This window comes from Zea mays, chromosome 3, assembly GCF_902167145.1.
Source record: "Zea mays cultivar B73 chromosome 3, Zm-B73-REFERENCE-NAM-5.0, whole genome shotgun sequence".
NCBI classification, from domain to species: domain Eukaryota; kingdom Viridiplantae; phylum Streptophyta; class Magnoliopsida; order Poales; family Poaceae; genus Zea; species Zea mays.
In genome coordinates this window covers 61227838-61236355 of record NC_050098.1, presented here as the reverse complement: position 1 = coordinate 61236355, position 8518 = coordinate 61227838, and positions in this window count along the sequence as shown.

The window sequence follows — 8518 nt, the reverse complement described above, 5'->3', positions numbered from 1 at the left end:
GATGGCGCCTCCTGTCGACGTGGACGGTTCGCACCCTAGGTTGGGCGATGTGGAGGCTCCTCCGAGGTCGAGTCGAGTCTGTCTTCCGTGGCCGTGGTCGAGTCCGACCCCCTGGGTCGGGCGAGGCGGAGACCGTCGGCTGAGGCCAGGGCTGAGTCCGAGCCCTGGGGTCGGGCGAAGCGGAGTTCGTCGTCGTCTGGGGCTGAGCCCAAGTCCGAGCCCTGGGTCGGGCGGAGCGGAGTTTGTCGTCTTCTGGGGCTGATCCCAAGTCCGAGCCCTGGGTCGGGCAGAGCGGAGTTCGCCGTCTTCTGGGGCTGAGCCCAAGTCCAAGCCCTGGGTCAGGCGGAGCGGAGTTCGCCGTCTTCCGGGGCTGAGCCCGAGTCCGAGCCCTGGGTCGGGCGGAGCGGAGTTCGTCGTCTTCCGGGGCTGAGCCCGAGTCCGAGCCCTGGGTCGGGAGGAGCGGAGTTCGTCGTCTTCCGAGGCTGAGCTCGAGTCCGAGCCCTGGGTCGGGCGGAGCGGAGTTCGTCGTCTTCCGGGGCTGAGCCCGAGTCCGAGCCCTGGGTCGGGCGAAGCGGATCTTCCTATGGTGCCTGAGGTCGGGCCTGACTGCCTGTCAGCCTCACTCTGTCGAGTGGCACAGCAGTCGGAGCGGCGCAGGCGGCGCTGTCCTTCTGTCAGGCCGGTCAGTGGAGCGGCGAAGTGACTGTGGTTACTTCGGCTCTGTCGACTGGAGGACGCGTGTCAGGATAAAGGTGTCAGGCCACCTTTGCATTAAATGCTCCTGCGATCTGGTCGGTTGGCGCGGCGATTTGGTCAGGTTTGCTTCTTGGCGAAGACAGGGCCTCGGGCGAGCCGTAAGTATGTTCGTCGCTGGAGGGGGGCCTCGGGCGAGACGGAGATCCTCCGGGGTCGGCTGCCCTTGTCCGAGGCTAGGCTCGGGCGAGGCGTGATCGAGTCCCTCGAATGGACCGATCCCTGACTAAATCGCACCCATCAGGCCTTTGCAGCTTTATGCTGATGGGGGTTACCAGCTGAGAATTAGGAGACTTGAGGGTACCCCTAATTATGGTCCCCGACACAATGCTTGTAGTGAACACTTAATTTCCATTTCCAAATTAAATGATGAAGTGGCTAGTCTTAATGCCCAACTTAAGACTAGCAAGAATGAATTTTGACAAAATAAAATTTGCAAGGGATGCCTATACCATTGGTAGACACCCCTCAATTAAGGATGGGCTCGGCTTTAAAAGGGAAGCCAAGAACTTAACAAGCCAAAGGGCTCCCACTCTCACAAAGGAGAAAGGGAAGGCCCCTATGGCTAATATTGCTCAAAAGAATCATGCATTTATTTATGATAGGAAATTTTCTAGAAATATTCATCATGATAGGAGTTGTAATGCTTATGATTCAAATGCCATGTTTGCTTCAAGTTCTTCCTTTGTGCATGGTAGAGATATGCCTAGGAGAAATGTTGTTCATGTACCTAGAAGACCAAGTAATGAACCTTCTACAATTTATCATGCTTGCAATGCTTCTTTTGCAATTTGTAGGAAGAATAAGAAAGTGATTGCTAGGAAATTAGGGGCAAAATGCAAGGGAGATAAAACTTGCATTTGGGTCCCTAAGACCATTGTTACTAACATTGTAGGACCCAACAAGAGTTGGGTACCTAAAACCCAAGCCTAATTTGCCTTGCAGGTTTATGCATCCGGGGGCTCAAGCTGGATTATCAACAGCGGATGCACAAACCACATGACGGGGGAGAAGAAGATGTTCACCTCCTACGTCAAGAACAAAGACTCCCAAGATTCAATCATATTCGGTGACGGGAATCAAGGCAAGGTTAAAGGACTAGGAAAGATTGCTATTTCATCCGAGCACTCCATTTCGAATGTGTTTTTAATTGAGTCGCTCAGGTATAACTTGTTGTCCGTTAGTCAACTTTGTAATATGAGTTATAATTGCTTATTCACAAATGTAGATGTGTCTGTCTTTAGAAGGAGTGATGGTTCATTAGCTTTTAAGGGTGTACTAGACGGCAAACTCTATTTAGTTGATTTTGCAAAACTGGAGGCCAGTCTAGATGCATGCTTAATTGCTAAGACTAGCATGGGTTGGCTGTGGCATCGCCGTCTGGCACATGTGGGGATGAAGAACCTTCACAAACTTCTAAAGGGAGAACATGTGTTAGGTCTAACAAATGTGACTTTCGAAAAGGATAGACCTTGTGCAGCTTGTCAAGCAGGTAAACAAGTGGGAAATGCTCATCACAGCAAGAACGTGATGACCACATCAAGACCCCTGGAGCTGCTGCATATGGACCTCTTCGGACCCGTCGCCTACCTCAGCATCGAGGGAAGTAAGTATGGTCTTGTTATAGTTGATGATTTTTCCCGCTTCACTTAGGTATTCTTTTCGCAGGATAAATCTGAAACCCAAGGGACCCTTAAACGCTTTCTAAGGAGAGCTCAAAATGAATTTGAGCTCAAGGTGAAGAAGTTAAGGAGCGACAACGGGTTCGAGTTCAAGAACCTTCAAGTGGAGGAGTACCTCGAGGAGGAAGGAATCAAGCACGAGTTCTCCGCTCCCTACACACCACATCAAAACGGTGTGGTAGAGAGGAAGAACAGGATGCTCATCGACATGGTGAGGACGATGCTTGGAGAGTTCAAGACGCCCGAGCGGTTTTGGTCGGAAGCCGTGAACACGGCGTGCCACGCCATAAACCGGGTCTACCTTCATCGCCTCCTCGAGAAGACTTCGTATGAGCTTCTAACCGGTAACAAACCCAATGTTTCATACTTTCGTGTATTTGGGAGTAAATGCTACATTCTAGTGAAGAAAGTTAGGAATTCCAAGTTTGCTCCCAAAGCTGTAGAAGGGTTTTTGTTAGGTTATGACTCAAATACAAAGGCGTATAGAGTCTTCAACAAATCATCGGGTTTGGTTAAAGTCTCTAGCGACGTTGTATTTGATGAGACTAATGGCTCTCCAAGAGAGCAAGTTGATCCTAATGATGTAGATGAATATGATGTTCCAATGGACGCAATTCGCACCATGGCGATTGGAGATGTGCGACCACAGGAACATCAAGAGCAAGATCAACCTTCTTCCTCAACAATGGTACACCCCCAACTCAAGACGATGAACAGGTTCATCAAGAAGAGGCGTGTTATCAAGGGGGAGCACAAGATGATCATGTTATGGAGGAAGAAGCACCTCAAGCCCCTCCAACCCAAGTTTGAGCGACGATTCAAAGGAATCATCCCATCGACCAAATATTGGGTGATATAAGCAAGGGAGTAACTACTCGCTCTAGATTAGTTAATTTTTGTGAGCACTACTCGTTTGTCTCTTCTATTGAGCCTTTCAGGGTAGAAGAGGCCTTGCTAGATCCGGACTGGGTGTTGGCCATGCAGGAGGAGCTCAACAACTTCAAGAGAAATGAAGTTTGGACATTGGTGCCTCGTCCTAAGCAAAATGTTGTGGGAACAAAGTGGGTGTTTCACAACAAACAAGACGAGCACGGGGTGGTGACAAGGAATAAGGCTAGACTTGTGGCAAAAGGTTATGCCCAAGTCGCAGGTTTGGACTTTGAGGAGACTTTTGCTCCTGTGGCTAGGCTAGAGTCCATTCGCATTTTGTTAGCCTATGCCGCTCACCATTCTTTTAGGTTGTTCCAAATGGATGTGAAGAGCGCTTTCCTCAACGGGCCAATCAAGGAGGAGGTGTACGTAGAGCAACCCCCTCGCTTTGAGGATGAACGGTACCCCGACCACGTGTGTAAACTCTCTAAGGCGCTCTATGGACTTAAGCAAGCCCCAAGAGCATGGTATGAATGCCTTAGAGACTTTCTAATTGCTAATGCTTTCAAGGTTGGGAAAGCCGATCCAACTCTTTTCACTAAAACATGTGATGGTGACTTATTTGTATGCCAAATTTATGTCGATGACATAATATTTGTGTTGGGGGCCTTCGGCTTCCGAAGGTCCTCAAAAACATGATTTAACAATGTTTCTGGAGTATAATACATGAACAGGTATCTTCGGACTTGGATCAGAACTACAACATGAAGAAGCACAAAGAACACGAAGGTTGGCGCAGAGCCGAAGCTATGTGCAGGAGAGCTTCAGCATGATAGAAGAAAAGGGAACCGACTTAAAAAGGAAAAGGCTATTCAGACCTCGATGGATTACTATAGGGTCATTAGCAAATGTAAAGGGCATGGGTGTAATTTTACATGGGCTGCGTCCCGTGCCTATAAATAGGTGAACAATATCCTCGTACTGTTCACGCTGACTTGGCATTTGCTTTTGCGTCACGCTTGTACTTTTGCCTTCTTTCAAGCCGAAGGTACATTTGTAACTTAATGTCTTTTCTATTTTTCCATGTTAATAAAATAGAAATGAGCTAATAATGATATATAAATGTTCATGTTATCTTTCGTATTTCATGTGGTTCTCATTTTCACTATCATGTGCCGTAATAATGAAGGTATGCCTTCATGACCTTCGTCCGAAGATCGTTATATCCCAAGGGAAATAATGCTTCGAAGGACGAAGGATATTAATCATTTAACCTCCTTTTGTGTTGCCTTGTTCTTAATTCATAGCATTTGAGAACAAGTCCCCAACATTGGCGCCCACCTCCGGTGAACCCTTTTTGACCACCTTCGGCAAGCATCGACCTTCGTCATGCCGCCAAAGAAAGCTTCAGCAACAGGGGTTGCTGCTCTGCAGCCGCTGGACCCGAACCAGGAGACCCTTCCTCTTCGGGAAGCCCGAAGCCAGAAGAGGAAGGCCACCAGTCCAACGCCTCAGGAGGACGATTTGGACCAAGAAATCAGGAACATGGAGATGCTGCATCAACAAGTGCAAAGGAAGAAAGAAAAGATGGCCCGGCTAGATGACCTACAAAGGCAGATAGACGAAGCCTCTAAAGAAGTTCGTCATCTTACGCAAGATGAGCAGAACCGGAGGCCCCAGTACAGAGAGCTTCACCAAGAAGGCTTCGTCAACGAGGATGACTGGTATGAGGATTTTCATCATGGAAATTTTGCTTTTGATGATGCTTCTCCTCTGTCAGCAGAACTGCAGGCTACACCTTGGCCCCCGTCTTATAAACCACCCCAGCTCCCAATGTATGACGGACACTTAGATCCGAAGCAATTTCTGATGAGCTACGAAGCAACCATATCTTCATATGGTGGCAATACTGTAGTCATGGCGAAATCCTTCATCATGGCAGTCAAAAATGTTGCACAGACCTGGTACTCTTCTCTTCGGTCAGGAACAATCACATCGTGGCAAAAGCTGAAGGACATGCTCATCACCAGCTTTCAAGGGTTTCAGACGAAGCTGGTCACTGCTCAAGCTTTGTTCCAGTGCACTCAGGATCATGAAGAATACCTTCAGGCATATGTCTGAAGGTTCTTACGACTGAGGGCACAAGCGCCAACGGTGCCTAATGAAATTGTTATTGAGGCCATGATTAAGGGGCTTCGGCCAGGACCTACAGCCCAATACTTCGCCAGGAAACCCCCTCAGACCTTGGAGAAACTGCTTCAGAAGATGGATGAATATATCCGAGCAGATAATGACTTTCGGCAAAGAAGGGAGGAAGCTTACAGGTTCTCCGAAATGACCAGGGGCTTCGGAGGGAGAATCCACCCTAGGAACGTCAGATCTATCCATTCTACTCAGAATGACGATAGGGGAAGTCAGCAACAAAGGCCGCAGTATTCCTCCCAGGCTTCGGGGCAGCAACAGAACTATCCTCGGTCCCCAGCTCCAAGGGGCAGAGGCGCCAGGGGCTTCGGAGGAAGGTTTGGGGATCAGCCTAGGAAAATTTACTGCCTATTCTGCGGAGAGGACAAGGGCCATACTACCAGGATGTGCCATGTTACCATTCAAAAACAGAAAGAGATAGCAGAAGCTGCAGCCCAACAGAGCCAGCCGAAGCAGGTTATGCATACTGCTTCGTACCACTCACCATACATTCCAGAGTATGTGGGTAACCATCCTGCAGTTTCTGTTGCTTCGGCAAGCCAACCTCATGCATCTTGGCAACAGCCCCCATCTCCACCACCAATGCAACCCGCTTATCCCCAAGGCCAGCAGCCAGAAGGGAGGCAGCACAATCACCAGCAGCGAGACTTTAGGGAGCAGTCCGAAGCTCGCATAGTCAACAGTACTGTGCCAGAATCGAAGCACATCTACTAAGATATATCCTACCTCTGAAACAGCTTTTACATTTGTTATCATTTACCTTTTCAATAAAGAGCAATCATTGAAAACTTAGTTCTTTTGTTATTTTCAATTTCTTGTAATTGCTTCGTCATTATCATAATGAATATACCTTCTTCAAACATCGATGAAGTTCTAAAGGTCTTGACGAAGGAATGCACTGCAAGTTTTTGTCGAAGCAACAAAAGTCGTTCTTAAGGGAACGCAGCGTAAGTTTTCTGCTCAAAAGTCGTTCCAAAGGGAATACAGAGCTTACAGCGAAAAATAAACGCTGATACCGCCGAAATAAAAGGCGAAGAAGCTTCTAAGGGAGGCTTACAGCGAAAAATAAACACTGATACCGCCGAAATAAAAGGCGAAGAAGCTCCTAAGGGAGGCTTACAGCGAAAAGTCAACGTTGATACACCAAAAAATAAACGGTGAAGCCAAAAAATAAACGGCAAAGAGATTGTATTCTACTATGAGGATGTGTGTGTGTACCTTCGGAACAAATGTCATCATTGCATATCATAGCATCATCACATCATTCGCATAAACATGACATCATACATCATATTGCATCAATGGCACAAGAAGGGGAATACAATGATAGCCTTCGGAAATTGTTTTCGAAGAAATTATGCCAAGGCACAAAATAAAGTTTGAAGAAGTGCAATTTCGCCAACTTTAGTATCGGGGGAAATCTATTGTTTACGAAGCATAATATTTTCACGAATATGGATATTCCTTACGAAGCATGAAAAGAAGGGAAGGTGTTTTTTGCCGAAGGCTCAAAAACGGTATGTATGTAAAGTTTCATGCATCGTAAAGAATTGAATTATAAACAGCTTATATATTACATTCAAAATTATAAAATATTACACACATTGTCCAGCAAATACTACATTCCAAATATCTTTACAATAACAGCTAATCTTCTTTTAAAACTACTTCTGTAGCTTCGTTTAATAGTTGATCAACAACTTTATCCATAATAGCTTCGGCCATTTTTATAATCTCATCCTCCTCCTTTGCTTTGGGGTCCGCCAATGGCTCGACGGGCTCTGGGGGAGGAGATAGTGCGGCTGTGATGCAAAGCGTAAATAAGTTCGAAGTCATAAAATTACAACATAAAGTCAAAAGTTATTAATCAATAACTATTCGCCTCTCGAGATCCGCACTTTTCTCAGCGGCCTCTGCTACTTCTCTAGCATCGTGAATACCTTTTTCACTTTTCCTTATAATTTCTTGAGCCATCTCCTGACCGCCATTTTCCCAGATGTCGGTGAAAAATTTTCCACCAACCAAGCTTGCTTCGGCCGAGGGGTCTTTTATACCTTCAATAGATAAGGCAGCCTCTGTTTGTGCCAAGGATTTCACATGTTCGCAGCCTCTCCTCTCCAAGATAGCGGCAATCCCCCTAGCACCCGAAAAGGCGCATATGTCCCCACGGCCACTCAAAATTTCTTCAAAAGCTTCGGCCTCGCCGTTGATCCAGTCGATTGGACCTTCGGGATCTCCCAGTACGAAGTTGCCTTCATTCGAATATGTGCCGACGCTGGCGAAACTAGTCTTAATTGTTTCCACACATTTCATGGATTTTTCATAACATCTTTCTTTTGAAGACCGAAGTTCTGCAGTTGTTTTCTCCCAATGATTTTTCCAGTAATCGCTGGCGTCTCGGTCAGCTTTGGCAGTTGCACACTTTAATTTCGCTTCAGCCAACTGTTTCTGAAGATTTTCAATTTCGCACTTCTGGGCTTCATCTTGGGCCTTGGAGGTAGCTTCGTCTTCTTTTATTTTATTAAGCAATGAGTTTAATATTTTATCTTTCTCAAGACCTTCGTTCCTTAGCTCAATCACTTCGGAACGAAGGTTATTCAACGCCATGGTACATCCCTCGTCTTCAGCGCTTTTCTGCGCTCTGAGGGCATTGCTAAGAATAAGGCCCTGCAAAAGGAATGTGGTATTAAAAAATAAGCACACGAATTTTTAAGCACACAAAAAGTTTATTTTCTCACCTTTAAGCTGTTGTACGCTAAGCTGTCGGCCAATTCATCTTTTGACAAAACTGAGAGCCCGTCTTCTAGTGTTGGGAATCCGAAGCTTCTTGTCATCTCCCGGCAGACAGAGATCTCCTTGCTGTCTGGGAGACAATACAAGAAGTCTTCTTCTCCGCTGCCATTGAATATCAACGCCCCTTTTGGATATTTTAATTTCTGGGCATAATGATGAGCTTCTCGCTTTTCCTCTTCAGATAGCATTTTGCCCGAAGCATGTCGTACAATATAATC